We start from the raw sequence: 27,314 nt of genomic DNA on the forward strand, positions 1-27,314 counted from the left end.
AAAATCAAATTGTTAGTATCAAAAATTAAAAGGGAGAACTTTTCCTCAATGAAGAGGAAATTAGAGCAAAAAATTAGGAGTTATTTTGCCCAACTATCCATCAATAAATCTGATAATCTAAGTGAAGTGGAAACATACTTACAAAAATATAGATTTCCCAGATTAACACAAGAAGAAATAAATTACTTACACAGTCCCATTTTAGAAAAAGAAATTGAACAAGCTATTAATCAACTCCCTCAGAAAAAATCTCCAGGGCCAGATGAATTCACATGTGAATTCTACCAAACATTTAAAGACCAATTAATTCCAATACTATGCAAACTATTTGGAAAAAACAGGGAAAGAAGAAGTCCTACAAAATTATTTTTATGACACAGATATGGAGCTGATACCCAAACCAGGTAAGGTCAAAACAGAGAAAGAAAATTATAGACCAATTTCCCTAATGAATATCAGTACAAAAATCTTAAATAAAATATTAGCAAAGAGATTTCAGCCAGTCATCCCCAGGATAATACACTATGACCAAGTAGGATTTATTCCAGGAATGCAGGGCTGGTTCAATATTAGGAAAGCTATTACTATAACTGATTATATCAATAACTAAACTAACAAAAAATATGATTATCTCAATAAATGCAGAAAAAGCATTTGACAAAATCCACCAACCATTTCTATTAAAAACACTAGAGAGTATAGGAATATAGTTTTCCTTAAAGAGATCAGTAGCATCTATTTAAAACCATCAGCAAGCATCATATGTAATGGGGACAAATTAGAACCATTCCCAATAAAATCAGAGGTGAAACAGTGTGTCCACTATCACCATTACTATTCATCATTGTATTAGAAATGTTAGCTTAGGCAATAAGAGAAGAAAAAGAGATAAAAGGAATTAGAGTAGGTAATGAGAAAACTAAATTATCACTTTTTGCAGATGATTTGATGGTATACTTGGAGAATCTTAGAGAATTAACTAAAAAACTACTAAAATAATTTACAACTTTAGCAAACCAACAAAGTCCAACAATAAGAGATTCAAAGGAAAAAATGCATTTAAAATAACTGTAGATAATATAAATTATTTGGATGTCTACTTGCCAAGACAAAGACAGGAACTATATGAACACAATTACAAAACATTTTCCACATAAGTAACATCTGATCTAATCAATTGGAAAAATATCAAGCACTCATGGGTAGGCCGAGAGAATATAATAAAAATGATAATGCTACCTAAATTAATCTACTTATTTAGTGCCACTCCAATCAAACTCCCAAGAAATTATTTTACAGATTTAGAAAAAATAGTTCATCTGGAAGAACAAAAGATCAAGGTTAATTCAAGGGAATTCATGAAAAAAAATGCAAATGAATATGGCCTAGCTGTACCAGACCTAAAACTATATTATAAAGCAGAGATCATCAAATTCATTTGATACTGGTTAAGAAATAGAATCATAGATTGGTGGAATAGGTTGGGTTCACAGGACAAAATAGTCAATGACTATAGTACTTCAATGTTTGAGAAACCCAAAGATCCTAGATTTTGGGATAAGAACTCCCTATTTGCCAAAAACTGCTAGGAAAATTGAAAATTAGTATTACAGAAACTAAGCATTGATCCACACCTAACACCTTATACCAAGATGAGGTTGACATCGATTCATGATTTAGACATAAAGAGTGATATTATAAGCAAATTAGAAGAGCAAAGGATGGTTTACTTCTCAAATCTATGGAGAAGAAAGGAATGTGTCATATTGCCTAATAGTAGGCAACACACAGATTGGTACAGGTGGTTCTCCTTAATCACATGCATCAAATGAGAAAGTCATTTTCTGCTTGTGAAATAATATGCTATGTCAGGCTCTTTAAACCATCTGTGTTATTCACTATCACAGCTTTCTGCAACATTTCCAACATCACAAGCCCATGCCTCATTGTTGAAGAAGGCAAACAGTTCTGGCAAAGCTAAAAGCTTTTCATGATATTGAAACTGACATATTCCCCAAAGAAGAACTGGAGTATAGTATCCTAATGATATTTCCTGATGTTTTATAATTATAGACTTAGATGAAGGAAATAATGCCATTTTCTATTTGGCCACAGCCAAACTCATGGACAAAACAAGTCAAAACATTAAGAGGAAAAACTTTAATATTCAGTTCATTCAATTCTACAATGTGATTGTTTTCTATTACTTGTTCATAATGTAAGAGTTGTGATTCTTATAAAAAAAAGTTGTTTGCCTCGGTTTCTTTCAACATTTTGGGACACTGAAAGTAGAGTTGCAAAATGTCTGGCACTGAATTTGTGATAGTCTAGCAAGACTGTCCATACCTGCCACTCTGCAGAAAAGAAAAAGAAAAATTGAACTTTTGTGATCAGGGAATTACCTAGGAAAGTAGGAAATCATGGCACAGAAATCCATTCTAGACCATGAAATAGCCGAATCTGGAAAGCAAAGTTTTCTGCGGAGGAAAAAGATTGCCTACATTTAAAAAGAAGTAGCATATAAATACTCCTTGCTCTAATTCAAATGAGATTAGATAATTGTTTTCGTCTACTTGGAGTCCTTTAAGACTGGAATTTAACATCCTTCCTTATGGTAATGCTATATTCTAATGTAAGCCAGGGAAAACTATACTGTAGGGAAAAAAAGGATACAGTTATTTGTGACCCCAGTTGCTGATAATAGTAGTTGATGTCATTAGTCCTTGCAGTAGGTGTTTGAGGCCTTAACAGGTATGGCAACTCACCAATAAGATCAATTTGTTACTGAATTATAAATTCGCCTGAATTTAGCAACAAATTTCTGCCAACATTACTTCTAACAGCAGTAGGATTTCAGCAGCAGATTGGCACTGTGACAAAGTCTATAATTTTCACAGTATGTGTTTCATAATTTGTCATTGCACACTCTGATTGGCATATTAGTAGAGTCCAGGGTGCTCTCTAGATTTCACCAAATGCATTTGATAATTTGTCATACATGGTTTCAGCAAATGACATAACATAGCACAATGGCCAAGTTCAGAAATGATCTTTGTACACATTGCAAATAAGTATGCCACCAGTTGAGCCCCCAGTGACAGGGGTCTCTCAGGGCTAGGTTGCCTTTCTCTTTGTACTACTGCTTTTTAATTCCTTGTCAAGTTCTGATTCTAAAACTACATACACATATACACACAACCCAGGAAATTCAATATCAGCTGGTTCCAAGTCATTTTTTTATTTAACACCTTCTATAAACAAAAGAGAATTCACACATTTAGTCATTAGGCAATGGAAAATAAAAGAAACATGAAGATAAATGGAACAGAAAAAAATCAAAAGACTTAGAGGTAAATGGAACCTCATAAATCAACTAGATTAATCCCTTCATTTTTGCAGATAAGGAAACTAAATTACAGTAAACTGAGATTACTTGTCCAAGTTCATATAAACAGTTCTGAGAGGTAAATTTTCACTTTATCCTATCATTTCATGTCCCTTTTGAGAACCGGATCCAAACCCTGGGCATCCCCTCAGGACTCATTTCCAAGTTCCTTTTTGTCATTTCCCCTACCCAGAAGGAGCTTACATTCTAACTGAACACTATATAGAAATGTAGATAGAGACATATAGCCAAACAACAACCTAAGAAGAAAAATATCAACTTCAACTTCACAAAAACTATAAACTTCACAAAAACTATAAACTTCACAAAAACTATAAACAAAGCCTCAGAGGTAGGGAAAATGAAGCAAGGAATAAAAAATGAAATTATAATTTAAACATCAGTTCTGCAGTAAAGAATTAAAAGAATAGTTCAGCAGAAAGAGGGAAACTTTATTAAACTCATTACAAATTAGAATTTAGGACTGTGAAATAAAGACATATTTAAATAAAATCAAAAATTTTTAAATTGGATTTAAGGTTTTACCACTTTAAACAATTCATCTGGAAAAGAGATCAAAGAGAGATAATCTAATCATAGCTCAATCCCTGAAAAACATGACCAAACAACCTGCATATCATATTTGAAAAAAACTATGAGAATAAGAGTGCAAAGTAAAAATAGAACGGATAAGTAACTTCACAAAAAAACTAAAAATGCAAATTCCTAAGAATCTTATAGTTAAAATTCAGAGCTTTCAAATCATAAAAACAAAAACATAAGCAGTCAGAGACAAAGTTCTAATAAGCAAGTCAGGATCATTATAAAGGTGAGACAACTTTGGAATACGTTATTGCCAAAGGTAAAGAAAGAATAAAAGTATGCAACCAAGAATAATGATCTTACTAGGAAAAAAATGAAGCGTTAATTGAATAGAGGATTTCCTGATGAAAAGACCAGAACTGAGAAAATATTTCAAAATGTAATCATAGAATTATAGAAAAATCTAGAAAAGTGCGTATATGAGCAATTGGATGGAGTTAAATAAAAATGAAATATTTACATTCTAATAGAAGACAAAGAGTAAATCATGTAATAGAGAAAAATAAATAAGACCAACAAAGTACTTGTAGGTGAATTTTTTCCATGACAATATTCTTAAGAGGCAAAAGAAAAAAAAAAGGCATGAAGGCATTATTGCTAGTTAAGGCCATATGGAGCTGATACTCTCTCTTGTGGTGAAAGACTTTGACCTTTCTATACTTGTTATTATGCGTTACTATGTGGTCAAAATGGAGAAAGAATAAGTATTTCTAACCACTTCTTCCTTTATCCTTCTTTCTGCAAGGAAGACTTTCATTGCTGCCAGGAGGAGAAACAGGAAGTTAGAGTCAAAAGCCATCATGCATTCTCAAAAAGAGGGGGTACCAAGTTAAAATTATATCTACCATCTCCTTAAGTTTAGCCTTGTGGATGTTTTTTTGGTTTGATTTAACTTTTGATCATTCTGTCATTAATGAAGGAGAAAGGATGACCTTTTCCTATTAAATTCTAGTTCCACAATGAATACATACATATGTGTGTGTATAATAGCAAAGAAACCCTGAATCATAGGAACATAGAAAAGGAGATATAAATAGCATAATATATGTCAGACAACACAGAATAAAAGAGTTTTCCCATTGAGAACAAAATAACACATCTCAACCAAGAGAGTTCAGATTTCATCCAAGAAGATCTAGCATAGGAATCTGGGGATAAGGACACAATGGAGAAATCATCACTTCTCAAGTTTTCCTAGAGTTTATTCCTTCATCAACCTGAAGTGAATTTAATCTATTCCATCTTGAAACTAGAAGCCAGAAGCATCTGAAGGGACTCAAAGTTATAGAAAACTGGATTAGCACTGAAGCCTTCTCTCTCACATTTATCTCAATCGGCAAGGAGAATCCCATAACAAAGGGCTTTGGGACAGTGGTATGATGACAGAGACGATATGAGGAACATGGGAGTAAATTTACTAGTTTTCATAAATAGAATATACAAAAGATTACACAAACATTAAAAATAGAGGAAAAGAAATCAGAAATCACCCGAACTTTACTACTGTCTGAACCAAAGGATATTTGTATATCTATACACATGTAAACAAAGAATTAAAAAAATGTAGAAATGCATAAAACCTAACTAAAAAAGAGATGAGAATAGAGAGAGAAAAGATAGGTTTGTTTAAAAAAAAAAAGAGGAAAGAATCAGGGAGGGAATAGTCACAAATAATATAAACTTCAATTTTTGAAGATGGATCAAAAAGATGAGGAAAGTAGAAAAAAGGTAATAACCATTGACTGAGTTACAAGTGGAGAATGGGGAAAGAGAAGAGCAAGAATGGAATAAAAGCAGACTGACCAGATTGTAGATCATCAGTGGTGATGAACATTCATTCTCATTTGTTTGAAGAAAATTTATTAAATACCTCTACACAGTTTTTCTAACTACTCCCACAATTATCAAATTTGTAAGTATGGATTCTTGAATCACTACCTGAATAAAGCTCCTGCTTCTGAGTGGATAGCAGAACCCTCCAGTAATCTTAAGGTTCATTTAGAATGGACCCAGAAGCAGCTGACACCCAGATGACTTTTTTTTTTCTGAGACATTTGGGGTTAAGTGACTTGCCCAGGGTCACACAGCTAGGAAGTGTTAAGTGGATTATTCCACTCCTTAGAAAGACCAAATGTCCTTCCTTTGACTACTAAAATACTAGTGACAATAGTAGTACCAGTACCAACAGTAATAGCAATAATAGCAGCAACAATGATAACTTATTTGTGCAACAATTCACCAAATATTCATAAAATAATAGTAGTAAAGTCACTTAAATCTGTTTGCCCCCATTTCTTCACTTGTAAAATGACCTTGAGAAATGGCAAGCCAATATTACCAAAAAAAACCCAAATAATATATCCTAGGATCATTCCAATCTGAACTCCAATGAAAAAGATTCAGACAACATGAGGAGGAGGATATAAGGATGATGAAGATTAATGACAATAATAATAACAACAATAATAACCCCTTAAAGTCCAATCCATTTTCTAGGGCATTAGGAAGATGAAAAATCACAAACTTAGGGAACTCCAATTAGGGTGAGATATTTAAGTAGCTCTGAAAGCCTAACAGGAATCCTGAAGTACTAGTGAATTTGTTCAATTTTTTCAGTGCTGTCTGATTCTTCCTGATTCCATTTGGGGTTTTCTTGGCAAGAATGGATTGTCATTTCTCAAATCCGTTTTACAGGTGAGGAAATATGGTCAAATTTAAGTGATTTGCCCAAGATGTTATAGCTAATAAGTATCTGAGGTCAAATTTGAATTCAGGTCTTTCTTACTCCCTAATTGGAACTCTATACTTTGTAACACCTAGCTGCTGGTATTTTAGACTGTGATAATACTACTGAATTAGTATTCAGTACTAATAGCACACAAGCCATTATGATTCAATTGCTACTAGTTAAAAGAAGTAGAAAAAGCCACATGGGATTGGAGACCAGCATTTTTTTAGACCTTAATAATAATTAGCTTCATAAATATGCCAGAAGAGCAAGTGGAACTTAGAAATACCAATACACCGGAAATGTCTCAGGGCAAATGGAGCTAACCAACAAAATGAGCAAAGCACAAATGTGCATGAAATTAACTGAAGATATAAATACTTTCATTATGTGCCAGTACTTTATCTTAACAAATATAGAAATAGAATCTACAAATTAAAGATAAGGGCTTCATGTTGTTTTTTTGTTAATTATGCCTTCAATCATGTACTGCTGAATGGTGCAGGGAAGAATTTATCCCTGAGACCAGATTATATGAAAGAAGAGTAAGCTTCTGAAAGAAAAAAAAATCTTAACATATTATTTAACCATAATATCATAGGATTTTTAAAAGTAAAATGTACATTAAGATCACTTAATACAACCTCTTTATTTTATATAAATATATTTATATAAATATGTTTATTGCTTTATTATATAATATAAATGTATATTTTTCATGTATAAATATAAAATATTTATCAATATTTTATTGAAGCCTAAAATAGTTAAGAGATCTTTCCATTATCATTTGAGTAGAAAATAGAAGTAATAGAATGCTAAGCAATAATGAGAGATTAATGGATATAGTTTAATTTAATGGAGTCAAATCACTACAAACAACCCATATTTTTGAAGCAAAGAATATATTGAATAGCAGTTTTACACGAATTCTCCCCCGTATACACATTTCACTGAGAACCTGAGCATAATATTTTTTTTAAAGAACAGAAGAGAAAGCAAAGATTCTTCCATTTTCTTTAGGCTAGGTCAACTTTGTTTTATGTCCTGAAAATGGGGGAATGTGCCAATTTGAATGACTGCTATAATAATAAATAATGAGTATTTAAAATTAAAATTTAAAATTTAAGTGGGGGAGAAAATTGGATGAGATCCAAGTTCAAATTTTGATAGAGAAAGGTTAGAATTAAAATCTTCCAAAACTAACCTGCTTCCCATGCTTTAATTGGATCCTCATCTTTTTAAAGTTATTTGTGATAAAATGGAAAGATGACCTCTTCATATTATAGATGGAATACCTGAAAGTAGCTTACAATGACATCTATTGTTCTCTGAATCATACTGTAAATATGTATGCATTTCAGATTCTGTTCTGTTTTTAGTTACCCCCCTGAGCACCAAGGCCAATAAAACATTCAGAAGAAATAATATATTATGGATATAGAAAAATATACTCTCTATTTCTCTCTCTCTCTCTCTCTCTCTCTCTCTCTAAATATATATATGTATATATATATATATATATATATATATGCAAAATATGGTGGTACACATTTTATTGAACTCTTATTTCAAAGGCTCAGAAGCAAAAAAGGACTTACTGTAGATCTATCAAGTTTATATGCCTTTAATATTTACTTTAGTCATAAAGATCAAGTGACATGACAAGTGACATGGTAGAAACTGAAATAGTCAGTAACAGTTTATTTATGGCAATTGTAGACTCCAGGAATGATATGTATTACTTTCTATTTTGCCTGATTTTTAAAGTAGATGAATTAGGACTCACTAAGTTACAGCTTCATTATTTTGCCCTCCTGGAATCCAAGTTTTAAACATGTTTATAAATAAAGTTCTTTAAGGAAGAGATAAACTGATCATAAAGGTAAACTTTAGAAGATGACAGCAGCCACATTGAAAAATATTACTGTTAGATTTTGGTAACAGTCTGATAAATAGAGTAAAGAGATTTTTATCTACACCAAGTATAATAATAAATAAGAATGCTTTCAATCTAGAAATTCAAGATCTGCATTCATATTTTATGTTTCTTGAATTTAAAAAAATTGTTTAATGCCAGGCTATATCTTCTTTTCACAAACCAAAAAACTGAAAGAGGACTTGATAAAATTTAATGAAGAAAATGCCAAAGGAAAAAAAATCCTATATTTCCTTATTTTGAAGGTATTTTCATTGAACAATTTCTAATATCCTCATTTTGGGGGCAATTTGCAACATCTTTTTATAAAAAAATTTTTTTTTTAATTCTTTTCAGTTCTTTTTGCTCTTAAGAAAGTACATCAGGAAAAAAATTGAAAATAACAGCAAGGGGGGATCAGAAATAACACACATATTTGTAAAGGGTTGAAACTCTGAAAGGTGTGCTTGAATCAGACAGCAGAGCACTTAAGGCTAATTATCTATTCCATGTGAGATAATGGCTCTATAAGCATATATTTAGATGATATGGTAATATGATGGCTTTCCTCATGATTGGCGCTTGCTGAATGTTTGGTGATGAGGTAATCATAGCCAAGGATTGGAGGGCTGAAGAAGAGAGGTCAGGGTCACTTGGCTGCAGGACTAGGAGGAGAGAGGCTGAAGAGTCTGGACTCCAGAATTCAGGATACATCTTGGGCAAGCCAAGTGGCAGCTTGCCTGCCTTCTTCATTTCTCCCCCTAAAGACCAAGGACTTTGACTGATCCTGACTCTGACTGATCCTGAGGTCCTCCACAGTGCTAGCCCGGACATTACATGGACTAAGGACCTGCACAAAGCTTGATCATAATTACCTCCTGACCATGACACCAATACAGCAGACACAGCTCCAGTGTAGCAGCTGAATTAAACTGTCTTGGGGGGTGTGCAACACTTAGAGACCAATATAACTGGACATTGGGCTTGTGCATTTTTCCCATGGCTTCTCACTGTTCATATGATGGCCTGAGGAGAGGTTCTGCCCTGTTTTCCACTTATAGACAATGACTATAAGTTAGTGGGTGAAAAACCAACATGCCCACCTGTCAAAGCTAATGAGGTAGTGCTACAGGACATGACTTTTATTGTATACACCTTCTTCTGTGCTTTTCTTTATCAAAGGTATATATAATTGAAACTACAGATTTATGACATTGGACCTCATTGACATTCTACCTCATTGCACATGACTTTATTGAGTGGGTTAAACACCATGTTATCCATGCTTGGTTTTGGCCACTGTTGGGTGTAGTTTTTATTGTCATACTTTTGTTTGTCTTTGTTCTGTTATATACACTCTGTAATCTCATTGATCAATCCAGCTATTGTTGATGCTTGATGTCAGCTTGATGTGATGAGTGGTCCCTGCTTTACAAGAGAAGGGAATTGTAAGGGTCCAAAGAGGAAGTTCATACAATGCTATAAGGAAGTACAAAGGCCTTAAAGCCTGAGATCCTCAGATGTGATTTTCTGTGAACCAGCAAGGACCAACTTGTGGGTGGGAGCTCTGGTTGCATTGAGATCTGCGTCATTAATGGGAGGTGTCTCCTTCTCTAATTGGCTGTGTGTGTGACCTCATAGACCCTATATAAACAATGGGGATGAGGAAGTAGGTCTTTTTTTTTTTTTACTGGGAGTCCTACTAGGAGTAACTAAGAGCAGGTCAGAAGGGTAGGAGATCAACAGGTCAGTAAAAGATCCTAAGCTTGCATGTAACTGTTCTCAGGTTCACTATTGTACATTAAACTACCTCTCCATGAATTGGTGGCCAGCGATCTCTGAAGACCTTCAGTTAAGGTAAGATTGGCAAAAGCACTTTACTAGACAGTGGCCAGAGATTCCTCTGAGGGCCTGGGAATTAGGAGAGACTAGTGATAGTGATTGCTGAGTGAGCAATCATACTTAGATTGTTGCTCCTAGATCTATTTTCCAGGTCAGTTATTTTTCCAATTAAGTATTTTACTTTTTATTCTATTTTTTCATGTTTACGTTTTGCTTAACTGATTCTTGTTGTCTCATTGAGTCAATCATTTCTATTTGTTCAGTTCAATTTTAGTGAATTATATGCTTCATTTACTTTTTTTTATTGTTTTTTGTATTTGTCCAATTGAATTTTTAAATGAGATGTTTTGTTCTATGGAATTTTTTTTCCATTTGCCAAATTCTAATTTTTAAGGAGTTATTTCTTTTTCTGTTTCACAAATTCTGTTTTTCTGGGAATTACTTTCTTTTTCTATTTTATCAAATTTATGTTTTAATGAGTTATATGCCTTTTCCAAACCCTCTTAAAAAGTTTTCATTTCCTTTCCCCATTTTTCTTCTAGCTCTCTTTTAAGATCCTTTTAAATTTCTTTTAGAAGAGTCTTGTGTGATGGGGAACAGGTTATATCACTTTTGGGGGCTTCATCTGGAGACGGTCTGCCTTTAATCTCCTCACAGTTTGAAATCTGATCTTCTCTTTCACCATAAAAGCTATCTATGGTCAGAGTTTTCTTTACTTTTTTACTTGCTTAAAAAAAATTAGTAGGACAGGGGAGATTTTCCAAGCTTCCTCTACAAGCAACAGTGGCTTCCTCTACAAGCAGCCACAGATATGCTGGGTTAGTGCCGACTCACTCCCAGTGCTGGGTAGGTGTGTCCAGGTCCCATGAGATGTTTTGGAGTTCACTGTTTATCTTTTGTCTTTGTGTTGGATGTTTTATAACTTCTCTGCTGATCTAGTAGCTTGCAACCAGGGCAGAGTGGTCAACACTGCAGTAGATTCCTGTATATATTCCTCCCTGTAGATTCTCTACCCCACAGAGTCTGCACCACCCTGGATTCTCTGCAGGCATCTGTGCTCAACTGCCTGTGCTTGGCTGCCTCCCTCCCATTTCCAATTGAAACAGACCTTTTCTGGTGATCTTCAAAATTATCTTCTGCTGGTAATTTGTTGCACTCCCAATATTTGTGGATTCTGCCAGTCCAGAGCTAAATCAGAGGCTGGAACTGTTAGTCTGAGGATTGTAGGAGAAGGTTAAAAGAAGCATTGTCTCCTCTGCCATCTTGGCTCCACTCCCCCCCAAGTTATTTTCAAAGAATATTTTTTCACATTCTTTTAGCCCAGCTGCTGAAAATTTTTTTTGCAAGATCAATCCATTGTTTACACTAATCCAGACTAACTGATACTTAAAGCATTTTATAAGGTATATCAAGAGTGCATGGTTTGCTGGATTGTTCAGTAGATGGTGCAAGGCCTGAAATCAGGAACATTCATCTTTCTGAGTTCAAATCTGCCCTTCTGAGAGCTGACTTACTGGCTTACTACACTTACTAGTGTAACCCTGGGCAAATCACTTTGTTTGTCTCTATTTCTTGATCTGGAAGAAAAGTCAAATCACTACAGTGTCTTTGCCAAGAAGTCACAAAGAGTTGGATCTTACTAAAATAACTAAAAAATAGCAAAGAGTAAATCGGATATAAAGCACTTTTTAAAAGTTTTACTTCTCATTTGAAGATAACCTAAAGTGATTTAAATTCAAGAAAACAAATAATTATGGGATCATAGATAGAAAGTTGAGAAATACCTCAGAGATCATCTAGTCCAAACATTATTTTTGTACTTAAGGAATCTGTCCTAGAAATATTAAATTAATTGCCTAAAGTCACAAAGTTATAAGTAGTAAAACTAGCCTTTAAATTCCAGTCCTTTTAACTCCAATCTTAGTGCTTTTACCATTATCCCACTTTTAAAACTACCCTTGTACCTACAAACATATCCCAGGCAATAAGCTTACTTTTATTAGGGAGAATAATCAAAATAAATCTTTTTTGGAGGAATGAAAACATTCTTTTAAAAAACATTATTGTAATCAGGACTTTCTTTGAGCATGTTTATACCTAACATGGGGGTATCTTACTCCTGAGAAGGTATTCTGCATGCCATGTGGACTGCAATTGCTAAACCTTAACATTTTTGTTAAATAAATTTCTTTTCTGCACTTTTTCCTGATTGATGTTCAGAAAGATGAAGTTTCACTCCCAATGTAGGTTTGAAAAAAACTGGTGTTAAGCGAGTGGGAGAAAAAAAGTCTACCTCCTTTTCTTGCTTTTCATTGTACTTTGTAGACCCAAGAAACAAGGTTGTGGTATTTATCTTGTTCTGTGTCATTTGTCTATCTTAGTTTCAGGTATAGGAGGTGAAATCCAATATTGGACTTGTAATCATTAAGCCATCCTGAATTTGGAGCTAGGAGTTGCATCTTGATGTTGCATCCAACCAATTCAGCAGAGAAATCCCAAAAAGTTAGGGTACTTTGGGCATGACATCAAGGGAAGCTTTGGATTTGAACTTGAGACCATGCTATATGAGAGCTGAGCTAATAATGAACCTAATCACCTTTCTCTACTAAGAGTATGAAGTGGGGATGGAGATCCTGTGATGTGAGATTATGTCCCACAATTTGAGGAGTGTGCTTTAATGTTTGTTATTATACATTTTAAATAAATGTTCTTGGCATGCAGGTGACCTCCCTTCAAATTGGGTTAAAGTCAATGACAGAAATCTAGATATACCCAAACACCCTTAAAAGCAACAGAGAATCATGGGGGGAGGTATATTAGTCTCTATTATTATCTTAACATCAACAAGTATTATCAGCTTCTTTCTTCCTAGTACTGTGTAAGGTGCTGGAGGTGCAAAAACTAAAGACACCATATCTACACTCAAAGAGGTAACATATTAATGAAGCTGAGAATCTTACAACTAATAGAGACCTTACAGATCATCTAGATCACCTTAGAAATCACTTCCCCCCCAATCTTATAGATGCCTATTTGCCTCTCAATCATCCTTAATGTCCTCAGTACCCTCTATGAGATGAGAAACAGCATGGTGTAGTGAAAACATTGAATCTGAAACTGTGATGTGGATTCAGCGAGTTATTTAAACTTTCTAATCCTGTTTGTTTTTTTAATATGTAAAATGTATGACATGATATTTTTACTCTAGACTTCATATTTGTTTTTGCAAAGAAAATACTTTTTAAACTTTAAAACACTTTAACAATGTGAATTCCCTAAATTAATTAAATCATATATGTTATTGCTAATGTGTACCAAAAAATAATAGAGACTTTGAGCTTGTCAAAGGTTCATATTGAACCAATGGATGAAGAAAGGACCAAATACCTGTATATTCTACAGGCAAAGACAAAAATTAGGTTGTCAAGGAGAAAATTGCAATAATATTAAGAGAATTACAAAAGCCTAATGAGAACAAATTTAAAGCAATTAAGACCTACACAAAAACAGTCTGAACACTTACTTTTGGCACAGTTAAATAGAAAGCAAGGGAATTTAAAGTTAATCAACAAAAATTTGGAAAATGTTCATGAATCACAAGATTTACTGTGTCAAGCTATAGAAAGATTAGTGATTTCCCCTAAAAAAGAGAAAAAAAAATTGATAAGATTCTCCAAGCCAACAACTGAAAGTTTTTACTTCATAGTTCAACATTAAAAGCTGACAACAAATATACAACACTGGAATTATCCATTATAACTAAAAGTGATTTATTTCCCCAAACAGACTATTTCACAAGGTGATTCGTGGGTTTACATCAACACAAAATCATCCAATTGGATATCTGCAAAGATATTTTGAATAAATCAGTGAATCATAAAGAAAAAGAAATGTGATGGAGCCTGTCTAGAGTCCTGGATTTTCAAGAGTCCTTTCTGGTCTTTCAGATAATATTGCTAGCAATCTCAATGTCCCTGGTCCTAGACTCTCCCAATATTAGGAACAGGGTGCTACCTGTTCCTCCTGTTCCTATTCCCTAGTCCCTATTTCCAGTGATCCAAGGCTGGGGAATATTTTTCACGAGAACTACATGAATAACTACAAAAGGTGAAGATGAAAAAAAAATAAAATAAAAAATTCTGGTGAAAAAAAATTGGAAGGAAAATAAATAATTCAGAAGAGATAGTAACAAACTTTGCCCAAGGAATATAATCCCTAAAAACCAGAATAGAACAAATGAAATGCAGAGACTCAATCAAAATATTGAAAAATAATAGATGAAAATTGACCCAGAAAATAATTCAAGGAGAAATTATCTAAAAATCACTGGATCATTAAATTTGTAAAGAAGAATAGGATAAAAGTTAAAGTTAGGAAACTAGGTTGAAGCCATATTGGAAGCATATTGATGGTCTTAAATGCCAAACAAAAGAGTTTTTATTTTATCCTGTAGTCAATGAAGAATCACTGTTGGTCTTTAAGGAAAATGTTATTATTTTGAAAAGATATTTAAAGGATATTAGGGGGCAAAAAGAAACAGAAAATATTACAAAAAGAAAGATTAATTGGAAATTAAATACAATCTTCAAGCCCAGACAAGCTCATGACTTCAAAGATTCCCTTTTTACCTCCAACCCTAGTCTTCTCACATTGGCATTGGCCATACTACTATAATCTCTTCATTTTTTGTTGAATTTCTCCTTGTACTATCTTTAAAGAAGCATCCAGAGGCATTGAGCCAAGATGGTAGAGAAGACACATGTGACTTTCTGAGCCTCTCTCATACCCTCACTACCAATCATTAAATTCATCCTTAAAAACAGCGCTTGACTGGTAAAATTCATGAAGATTGGAAGTGCAACAACTCATCAGCTGAAGATAATCTGGAAGATTGCCAGAAAAAGTTTGTCCTGAGTGATGGGAACAGATCAGCATAGGCAGGGATAGAACCAGAGACTAGCATTTGAAGTGAAACAGGAGCAGGGGCAGTCTCCGTGATTGGAAGGTTTACAGAGAGCTCTCTGCCATAGCCTGACTGCTTTGCTTTGGTTGTGGAGTAGTGGACCAGCAGAGAAATTAGAGCCAGTAGTAGAGGGTACTCTGAAGGACGCCAGAGCCTAACAAGATCTGGCTGTGCCCACCCAGGACCAGAAGTGACTCAGCACAGACCATAACACGGCTCTGCAGTGGCATCCTGCAGCTAGGAGCTTTTATGGGGGCAGTCACAAATCTGCACGGCAAGGGGCACAGCCCAGGGTAGCCTCTAATCTGCACAGTGAGGAGCTCGGCCTGGGGCAGTGAAATTTTCCCAGCTCGACTATGCTCCCCAGCAAAGATATTTCCACTCCCCAGGCAGAGCCACTTCCGGTGCCATGAGGGGTAGGGCAACTGCTAATACACAAAGTGGACTTTTGAGGGGGGCAGTGATACTTTTGCTGCTCAGCCTCTAGCCCCAAGGCAGTCGCTAATCCTTACAGTGGGGCTCCTCACAGAGTACTTCCACAGCTTGGCTGTGATACCCAGACCTAATCACTTCCAGTGTGGAGCTTTTCCCAGAGTACCCCCTGAATCTCATCTTTGCAGCCCATTGACAGGACAGCTATGGTCCATATACCTATCCCTGCTTTGTAGAGGAAGCTGGTAACCTCCTTGCCCTGAAGGCAGACCCTAAAGGCTTTTTAAAAATGAGTAAAAAAATCAAAAGGATGATCAATAGCTTCTATACAGAAAGAGAGCAGGTTTTCAATCCTGAGGAGACTAAGAACACACAATCTCCAGACAATATCCCAAAGGAGGATATAACCTGATCCCCAAGGTTCTCCTAGAAGAAATTATAAAAAATCTTAAAAGACAGCTAAAAGAAAAATGGGGAAAGGAAAGAGAAGTTCTGCAAGAGAGTAACAACTTCCTGAAATGTGAATTGGAAAAGGTAAAGAACTCCCAGGAAGTGCAGGGAAACAGAATTTGTGAACTGGAGAAAATAAAGAATTCCCAAGAAAGTAGGATTTGTGAATTGGAAAAAGAAAATAATTCAGTAAAAAAAAAATTCCATAGAGCAAAACAACTCATTTAAAAACTCAATTGGACATATACATAAAGAAGTTTAAAAAGCCAATGAAGAAAATAACTCATTAAAAATCAGAACTGAACAAATAGAAATGAATGATTCAACAGTCAACAGTGATTTTTTTCATATTACTAGAAATGGCTTTAAATTTCTTCATGTGAGGGGCAGCTAAGTTGCACAATGGGTAGAGCACCAGCTCTGAACTCAGAAGTACCTGAGTTCAAATCTGGCCTCAGATCCATGACACTTCCTTTACTGTGTGATCCTGGACAAATCACTGAACCCTAATTGCCTCAGCCAAAAAAATAATTCTTCATCTGAAAATTATCTGTTCACATGCTTTGACTATTTATCAATTGAGGAATGACTTGTTTTCTTATAAATTTGAGTCAATTCTCTTAAGTATTTTAGAAATGAGACCTTGATTGGTAACACTGGCTATAAAAGTTGTTTCCCAGCTTTCTGTTTCCCTTCTAATCTTGACTGGATTGACTTTGTGAAAAAAAAAAGACTTTTTAGTGTAACCAAAATTATCCATTTTTCATTTCATACTATTCTTCATTTATTCTCTGGCCATGAAATTCTCCCTTCTTCAAACATCTGACAAGGAGATTATCCCTTGCTCTATTAATTTGCTTATAATATCACCTTTTCTGTCCAAAATCATGAACCCATTTTGACCATTTTTTTTTGGTATAGAGTCAACATCCTATTGTTAGATGTTGGTCAGTACCTCATTTATACCATACAATTTTTCCAGCAACTTCTGTCAAATAATAAATTCTTATCCCAGAAACAGAAAACTTTTGGGTTTATCAAAAACTAAATTATTACAGTCATTAACTTGTGTACCTAACCTGTTCACTGACATGCTATTCTATATCTTAGCCAGTATCAAATGGTTTAGTACTGCTAGACCATATTCCTTTGCATTTTTTCATTAATCCCCCCTGACAATCTTGACCTTTATTCTTCCAGATGAATTTTGTTATTTTTTTTAGCTCTATAAAGTATTTTCTTGACAATTTAATTGGTATAGCACTGAATAAGTAGATTAATTTAGAATTGTGATTTTTATTATGTTAGCTTGGCCTAACCATGAGCAATTGATATTTTTCTAATTGTTTAGATTTATCTTTATTGTTTTATAACTGTGTTCATATAGTTCCTGCATTTGTCTTAGCAGTTAGACTCCCAATCAACTTGGTACATTTTCAAATGCCAAATATAGATATGTCTCCATGCAATATTGGTTCTAGATGTGATTTTGGAAATGTTCTATTACCAGAAAAGGCTGGAAAACAGAATAGAGAACTTCTGTTGCTTAACGGCAGTTAGGTGGCAGAGTTAATAGGGTGCAAGGGTCACACAAGTAGTAAGTGTCAGGTCACATTCAAACTAAAAAGATAAGTTTCCTCAGCTCCAGGCCTATATCAGAGTATGGATTCAAAGTCAAGTCTTTTCTAAGTCTAAGTTTAGAATTATTTCCATGACATTATAGGATCATAAAAATCAAGTTGGAAGGAAACTCAAGAGCTCATCTATTCCAACCATATCATATTATAGATGAGTAAAATGAGTCTTAGAGCAGTTGAGTGATATGTCCAAGTATAGAGCATATAAACTGAGACAAACTCAGCCAAAGGAGGCAGAGATAGATTCATTCCATCTTCTATCTTTGTGGTGGCTGGAAACTGAAGTGCAAACCCTTCGACTCAGACTCACTTCATCTCACCACTGTGATAGCCTATCCTCCTGCATTTTCTCCACTGAAACCAAGTCCCCTCTGAAGGCCAAGAGAAAGCTAGCTGAGCACCAGGTGAATAAAGACTTTGGACTTTTACACCTGACTATTCTTGTGGTGATTACTCTACTGAAAAGAAGGCTGTCCCAAAGACGTCCAAAAAACCAAACAAAGAACATTACAAATTTTCACTACATTAAGGTATCTCAAATCTCTTTAGATTAGGAATAAATAATGATAATGGTACTGCCAATGGAAAAATAATTCAAATATTAATCTCTGAGAAGGTTAAAACCAAGATTTCCCAAGGAAAATGGAAATGATTTAATTGTGGATAATAGCTATTATTTCATAGCTATTTATTCATAACTATATGAAAATAGATCAATTTGCAAAAAGTTGACCTTTGTAAAACCCCTTTTGCTATGATTTAATTTTGAATTATTTAGAGGATGACAATATTGATTCTGATTTTAAAAGAAAAACCCAGAGGGGCGGAGCCAAGATGGCAGAGAGGATACACACTTCACTCTGAGCTCCCTTCTACCCTCACTTGCTAATTACCTAATTCAGCCTCTGAAATAGTACTTGACAGGTAAAATCCACTAATATTGGGAGTACTACAAATTACCAGCTGAAGATAACTTGGAAGATCGCCAGAAAAGGTCTGTATTGATCATTGGGAAGATGCCAGCACAGACAGGAAGGCAGAACACAGAGGCTAGCCCACGCTGAATGGACTGGGGGCGAATACAGAGAGGCATGGAGAGACTTACGTGAACTGATGCTAAGTGAAATGAGCAGAACCAGGAGATAATTATACACTTCAACAACAATACTATGATGATCAATTCTGATGGGCGTGGCTCTCTTCAACAATGGGAGGCTCCAAATCAGTTCCAATTGATCAGGAATGAACAGAACCATCTACACCCAGCAAAACAACACTGGGAAATGAGTGTAGACCATAACATAGCATTTACACTCTTTGTGTTATTGTTTGCTTGAATTTTTGTTTTTCTTCCCAGCTTACTTTTACCTTCTTTCTAAATCTGATTTTTCTTGTGTAGCAAGACAACAGTATAAATATATATATAAATATATTGTATTTAACATATCCATTAACATATTTAACATGTATGGGACTACCTGCCATCTAGGGGAGGGGTTGGGGGGAAGGAGGGGAAAAGTTGGAACAGAAGTTTTTGCAAGGGTCAATGTCGAAAAATTACCCAAGAATATGTTTGGTCAATAAAAAGCTAAAAACTAAAACAATACACTTTAATTTTGCAACTAGTAATTCTGGAATAAGTGAATTCCATTACTCCTAAACCTCCTAAACCGATCTAAAGGGGATCTTTAACAGCTCCCTTATTGCCATTAACCTCTTGACCACCAGGAATTGAGAGTATTCAAACCGCATCACATTTATGGTTCTCTGGCTGGGAAATCCTGAGATCTGGAAACTCAGAACCAGTTAGTTTTGAGCTGTTGGAGTCCCTGGTTCGAGCAATATTCTCCTGGGGAGAATACTTGCATTCTCTGACAAAAGACCTCCTTTTGCCGCACTACATCTAGAGATAATGGATGCCCAGAAAATCCTTCCTTGAGCAGAGACATTTGGCTTGAGAAAAATTCCCTAACTGGAAACCTTAAGATGCTTAGGGCCTTCCTTTGCATCTCAAGGCACTCCTAAATTCCTTTTTCTCTTACTTGACCTGAATCCTGGGCCTTCCAACTTTTCCAGGGTTCTGATTTTAAACTCTGCCCTCAAGCATAAACTCCGAGAGGAAGTGTCTCTTTCAGAAATCTGAACACCAAAAGAAATCTGGCCATTACTCTGGGAACTCCACCTTCTCAGGGGTCCAAGGCTAGCACTCTCTTTGATCTGTCCTGGGGAGATAAACAAAAAAAGCTAGAGAAGCCAAGCTTGAGCTCTTGAGCTTCTCCCACTTTGCTGTTACATACAGCTGCTTTTAATGACAGCAGTCGGGTTTTAGTTGAGGAGATTGGTCATGGAATTAAAGCGAGATTTGGAGAAATGTCTCTACCCTTGGCTGCTACTCCCGGGAACTACAGAGGTTGAGCAGTCTCTCCAATGTCTTGCCTCCTGGGCAGGAGTTTGGGGCTTGGTGGAGCTTCCCCTCCCTCCAGTTCCAACATGGCATCAAATGGCACCCTTGCTATTCAGGAAGCAGCCAGGTAAGAAAATTGCATTTCTTTCTCCTTCACTCGCCCTCTGCAACTCTGGTCTCTCCTTTCCCTCCCTCCCCAATAGAGTGGGGATTACATAGGTACTCAAGACCTGTTTCAGACCTCTCCTCTGCCTTGTCAGCTTGGTAACCAGTCATTTAAATGCTCCTATCCTGTTCCCTTATTGGGGTTCTATATAGTGGGGTGATTGGGAACTCAATCTTATCTTCTCAAATCTTCATAAAAATTTTTCATCCAACTTTTAAATTACAGAAGTTTAAGGCAGTCCTGACAAGCAATACCTCGCCCATCCCAGAACTTTTGTCTCTTAAAGGAGCCATAGCTTCCAGCCCTCTCAGGAAGCATACTTGTCCCATACATTTTTTTTTTTTTGCTAAGCCTCAGGGCTCTTGCTTAAACCTACCTCAGCTCCTTATGGAGAGATATACAGCCTAGCTTTTCAAAATACTCCTGTGAACACTCTGGGAAAAGCAGGCTATGTCCTTCCTTTTCTCACTCCAAAGATGGGAACTTTTTGCTCTTAGCATATTCTCTCCTATTTTTCTTGATTGGCGTTTTATACCCCTGCCAGCAATTAAAGGTCTGCTTTCCTGTAGGCTCCAACTCTAGCCAAAGTAGCAGCTTTAGGAAAGTCCATTGAAGATAATGGTTGGGGAATAAAATTCCAAAGCAATTCAATTACATTGGGGAGGATAGTGCAGAGAGTTAAGAGAGAGTGAAGATGTTTTTTTTTTTTTTCCTTCCTTGTTCACTGACTCTGCAACAGGGTCATGTGGGGTCAAAGGGAGAGAAAGAAACTATTTGAAAATTCCTTAACTATTTTGAGCTAGGGAGCTCTGTGGGCAGTGGGAGCATTCAGTGTTGTTAGGTGGGCTATCAGCATTCTTAAGGCATCCCACAGACAGGACCTGTTATATTTTTCTGCAAAAAGGCCTCATTCCTAAATGCCATCATTTCAATCCTGGAGGATACCACACTTTTAATCTGCTCCTGAGAGCTGTGAAGTTTCAACTGCCTTCCAGCTTACTGATTGGGACACATGACACACAATCATGTCTGCTGCTGTCTTCAGTTCTCACACACCCCCTCCTGGCTTGGACCCCAAAATATCTCTACGACCTTTGTCAGCTTGAAGTCTACATGAAGTTGAGATCTTTGTCCTTTTTCCCCTAAATGAATTTTAGTGTTAACTGCTTGTGAGGGGATGAAAAGGGAGAGGAACTGTTCCCTTTAAGATTATCACTCTTAGAGATTGTGTCCCCTTTTCTGATCTCAGAGATCAGGATCTCCCAGGCTCCAAGGAGTCGAGACAGAACCCATCTTCCCAGGATAAAAGAAACAATACTATTCAGGGGCTAATTAACTCCCATAGAAATTATAAATTCTCATTCAATTGAGGAATCCTGGTCTGATCAACTCGGGCTATCTCAGTCCCCACCAAGATACCCAATATAACAGCTTCTCTCAACTAAGGTCTTTTCAGATGGCCCTAGGTAGCTTGCTCAGCTGCCAGGACCCTTCTGCCTGCTGAGAAAGCATTGTCAGCATCAAAACTCCATTTCCTAATAGATCTTTGCCACTATAGAAGTCAGTCCCTTAGCAAACTGATTTCTATCCAACTAATAAACTCTCATTTTGCAATTAATAATTTGGGAATAAGTGAATTCTTTCACTCCTAAACCTGTGGCTGATCTAAAGAGGATCTTTACCAGCTCTCTTATTGTCACTAACCTTTTGACCACCAGGAATTGAAAGCATTCAAATCACATCATTATCTCATTTGATTCTCACAGTAACCCTGAAAATAGGTACTATTATTAATTCTTCTTTACATAATTGAGAAAACTGAGGCAGACAAAGATTAAGTGATTTGCCCAGGGTCACATAACTAGTAAGTGTCTGAAGCCATTTTTGAAATCAGGTCTTCCTAATTTTAGTTAGAGATTTTCAGTGCTCTAACTAATATCCATCACAAATTGATTATAAAAATATTGGAGAGTTAGGTTGATAAAAATGAGAGTGAATAAAGTAGGGATTAGAGAGGATGGTTTGTTCTTTGATTGTCAAGGTTCATTGAGATGGAAGTGGTGGGAGTATGCTGATTGATTAGTCTGGTCAGAGTATCAGTGAACCATCACTGATGAAGACTATTTGTGAGATAACTGCTGAGAAATGTTGTATTGAGGAGTTTTTATTTAGAAATCTGAAAATGACCACTACTCAAGTAACCATTCATCCAAGCCCTTAGTCACCTAAGTTGCTTGAGTAATGAATCTTAATACTTTTAAAGGTAAATACTCCAACTTAAAGGGAACAGAAAATTATTGCTCCCACCCCTGCCAAATTGAACATAGGGGCTATGATGACAAATTATAAGGGGTTCAGTGTTACATAATTGCCTTAAGAATGACACAATGATACAATCCAACTAAGATTCTTATCCCAGAGTGACCACCTAAAACACATGGCCCTTAGCCTGCCCACAACTAGTAAATACTTTCTTGCTCTATCTCAGTACAAAAAGTTTGCTCCTGCTAATCAGTAACTTTAACATTCCTCTGACTGCCCAGGTCTGACATCCTATCTTTCAGAGTCCATGTCTATGTTAAATCAAGAGATCCAGAAGTGTTCTTGGATCCAATCTGTAGGAATAATAAACTATTTTAGACAGTTCAGTTTGTCCTTCACCAGGCCTTCCTTAGTCCTTCCCTAGCACAGAAGGATTCATACAACCTAGAAAAATACCCCATGTCCCACTCAATTGATGAGCTTCCTTTTCATTGGGATGTTTTAGAAAAGCCCTTTCCAGAAAGAGCTTAGGAGATCAAAGGGTAGTATTCTTGAGAGATGTCTTGCTTTCTAACTTCATGGGGAAGGTGAAACTTCATACATTCCTGTAGTGAATATGAATTTAGCTGGAAGAAATGGGAATTCCTATAAGAAACTGTAAGAGAGTCCTTATCCTTACCTGACATTATCTTTTCAATGTGGATAGAGATAGAAGGATGTCCTAATTGGTGCATCACTGAGGGTGTGGAAAATTTTTGCATCATTATTGGCCATGGAACAGGCTCTATATAAAAAGATAATAACCTTTAAGCTACCTTATTACAGACGATCTGACCCATAGTGAAGAATCAATGACTATGATGGATATTTCATCATTTGGGTCATAGCCTTGATGTTTTCTACTGGTTCTTCTTATCATCAGCTCTTTGGGATTCCCACTGTGAATTACAAAGATTTAGTATCACACACTGTACAGAGCAGATATGGAACTAAGTCCTTCCAAAGAACAGAAAGCCTTGGATTTTTAATCTTCATTCTCTTTCACATTTGTCAACTCCTTCAGGAGACCATTAAATTTTTTAATGCTTATTTCATCATTTTGCTTTTGGGGCCACTTTCTTGATAGACAGTAAATTATAATAATATGAAATATATTATCAAATATTAAATTATATTTGGCATTATAGCTACATTATTTTATATAATTACATACCATCAATACCCATATATTACTATTAATAGATAAATGGGTATTTATTTTAGAGTATATATTTGTTATATATTTATTTTTATAATTATATGGTTGTATCTCTGTGATTATTTTATATGATTACAAAATTTTTTGACTCCATATACAAAATGCAGCCATAAACCCCCTTCTCCAAAAAATTGTCTCTCTGCATACAACATACTTGGCTATATGCAACAAAGAAAAGTTTGATAATCCTCTGATTTTCAGTAATAAATGAGACATAAAAGTAAGAGCTATAGGCTCACTAAAAGTTTTTGCCACTATTGTGCAAGATTTCTGCACAGATTCCAAATGGAAGAGATATAACCTCTAGACATAACAAGGTCATTCAGACACTCCTGTTTGTGGAAGATATTGTAGTGATTGCATTGAAACATTGCAGGCCTTTCTAAATAAGATTTTCAAATACTTTAAAATGTTTAGCTTTGCTGTAGATAGAGAAAAATTCTTTCACTGTCTAGTTTGCTTTTTAGTGAAAATATCAAGGTTGATATGACTAAGGCTCAGTTGGTCACAGTTTCATTTCTTTGTTATTTCATAAAGATCTTATATTTAGCATATTGATAGCTAAGCTAATGTTCATAGATGACCTAAGAAATCTGTGGTTATTAGTAGATATCCTTAAGAGTTCCATGCTACTGCAATTTTGCCATTGTTGTAGAAGAATGATAGATAGTATTAAGGGCTATTTTGTTTTTGTCTTTGTTTTACTGATTTCCATGACTAAAGAATTTTTAATGGTCAATCTACAGATAATGAACAATACACATAGTGAGGATTTTGTGGAGTATAACAAGGTACATTTTGTGGTGTATAATAAGGATAAGCTATGGGTTATTATGAGGTCATTATATGGTTGTAAAGAACTCAAAAGAAATAGTCTAGCTCTGAGCAGCTGAATACTTTTCCTAATTGACTAATGACTTTGTGTTATAAAAACCTGCTTATGAAGCAAGAATGGAAAGTATTTTAGAAAGCTACATTCAGTTGTAATTGCTTTGATATTCAAGGATGCTAAATACAACTGAAGATACTGTGCCTGATTCCTTTGCATGTTGTAAACTGATAAATTGATAATATTTTCTCTAACTTGTGTAGCTATATTAAAAACAATCTATATAAAACTGCCAAGGGAGAGGATAAAACTTACAACCAACTGTATATTTGTTTGTTTCACTCTCACTCACTCACATCTTCCTTCGTTCCTTTCTGCCCTCTCCCTTTTCGTCTCTTCTCCCTCTCTTCTTCTTTTCTTCCTCTTCCCACTTCTTTCTTCCTTTCTCTCTTCCTTAATCTGTTCTAGCATAGTCAATCTACTTACTGAGCCTCTCTGTAATTTAGGTAGGCTTTTTCTTTTTTTTCTCTCTTTTTTCTCTTTATTCCTCCACTTTCCTTTCTGTCTCCTCATTCTTCTTTCCCTTTTCCCCCCTCTTTCTTCCCTTCCCCTGTCTATCTTCTTCTGTCTCTCATTTCTTTCTGTCTGTCTCTGTTTTTGCCTCTTGTTTTTTTCTGCCATGTATCATAGGAAAATACCTGTACATAAATTCAGTTCTCTATGCTCTCTTACTACCCTTCACTGGTGACCCAATCTTGTGGATTATTTCCTTTCAACTAATATATTTTATAAATAAGAAGTGACATACACATATATTTGTTTATATATTATTATTCAGTTATTTCAGTTGTGTATAAATTTGAATGAATGTAGAATTTCTTGTCAAAAATATCAGAATGGTGTGTCATTTTCTTCTCTAGGAACTAAGATAAATAGGATTAAGTAACTTTCTCAGGGTCACACATCTAGTAATTTTCTGAGGTGAGATCTGGATTCAGGAAGGTTAGCCTTCTTTACTACAATCCATATGCTATATCATATAGCTGCATAAGTTTGTTAATATGTATATCTACATATATATGTATTATATATATATATATATGTATCATGTGTATGTCTATACATATTAAAGGACATATAACTAAAAAGATTTATTTTAAATTGAATGCTCTATGGGCACCCAGGTTATGTTAAATAATCTAAAATTAATGGGAAAATGTAGCTAAATTGACAAGGTAAGACTTTGATGGCTTCTTATCTGAACTATTGAAGGGAAAACTCACATTAATCAGATCATAGATTCATTGAAATATTTGATCTGTAAATAACCAAAATGTTTCAGATAGTTCACCTCTGTTGTACGGGTAAGTATATATTCTTTAAAGTTATGTTAGTGGACCAGAATCCATATAGAATCAAGTCTTGTCAGCAAGACAAGATATGGTGACTCATGCAGACTCATGCATCCTAAGAGGATATCTACACAGTCAAAAGGGCCTCTACTCCAGGTGGGAGGGACTTTTGTGCCCTTAGGAAAACAGGAAGCCATGTCAATATGGTCAGAGGCTGCCAGCAAGCTAGGTAAAAAGAGAAACAGTTGAACTTTGTCTACTAGGCCAATCTAATCTATGAAATAACTGTCACCTACAGAGAAAAAAATTAGCCTAACTCATGTTGCAGGGTAAAGAGGAGATACTAACACAGACTATTTTGGTGATCTGTACCAAAACATAGCTATGTTGATGAGATTATACATTTTTGAAATAATGTCAGTGAAAAAAGAAATATGAACTATAAACAGCTAGTTTTGATAAGCCATTTATAAATATAATTATACAGGTATAATTATAGCTAATTCACTCCAAACAACAGGATTTTAGTTTCAATTTTTAACTCAAAGTTCCAACAAGCCAGAATTTTTGAGTAGCTAAATTTTAAATTTATCGATTAAACTACTTGTCTAAGTGGCATTTAATTGACTTGTACTATGAGCTTTAAATATTTTAGTGGACAGTAAGTTTAAATCAATCAAAGAAACATGATTCAGAGATTACATCTTACATGCCTGAATATTTTTCTAAGCACTCCTCTGTAATAACAAAGTGTGAAAGAGTCATTTCATAATATATTACAGGAATGTCACAAGCTCAATACAAGGTGACTGTCCATGAATATTTTCAAATAAAATATATAAACAAACAAAAGCCTATACTTTCCATTTCAAGATTTACTTCTCTCTTATTGTTATTATCTTTTCTTATACATAGATGAAGGCATTAGACACAAGGCATTAGGCTTTAGATTAGACAACATACTATTGCTCTCTAAATTTTAATTTAACCTTCCTAAATACATAGTATGTATTTGTGTAAGAATGAACCCTAAGTTTATGAAGAGATGAATTTTATCTATGGTTCCCATTCTGTTGTCTTAAAAC

At 35.2% G+C, this 27,314-nt stretch overlaps 1 long non-coding RNA gene across 1 annotated transcript in view; it reads left to right on the forward strand.

Annotated features, from left to right (window-relative positions):
* The first annotated feature begins 10,332 nt into the window (after nt 1–10,332).
* The window catches only part of LOC116422292, a 72,712-nt gene continuing 55,730 nt past the window's right edge, over nt 10,333–27,314 (forward strand). The window contains exon 1 of the long non-coding RNA XR_004232876.1: nt 10,333–10,491. This is a non-coding gene — a long non-coding RNA (uncharacterized LOC116422292). The remainder of the gene's footprint in view (nt 10,492–27,314) is intronic.

This window comes from Sarcophilus harrisii, chromosome 3 (assembly GCF_902635505.1).
Source record: "Sarcophilus harrisii chromosome 3, mSarHar1.11, whole genome shotgun sequence".
Taxonomy (NCBI): Eukaryota; Metazoa; Chordata; class Mammalia; order Dasyuromorphia; family Dasyuridae; genus Sarcophilus; species Sarcophilus harrisii.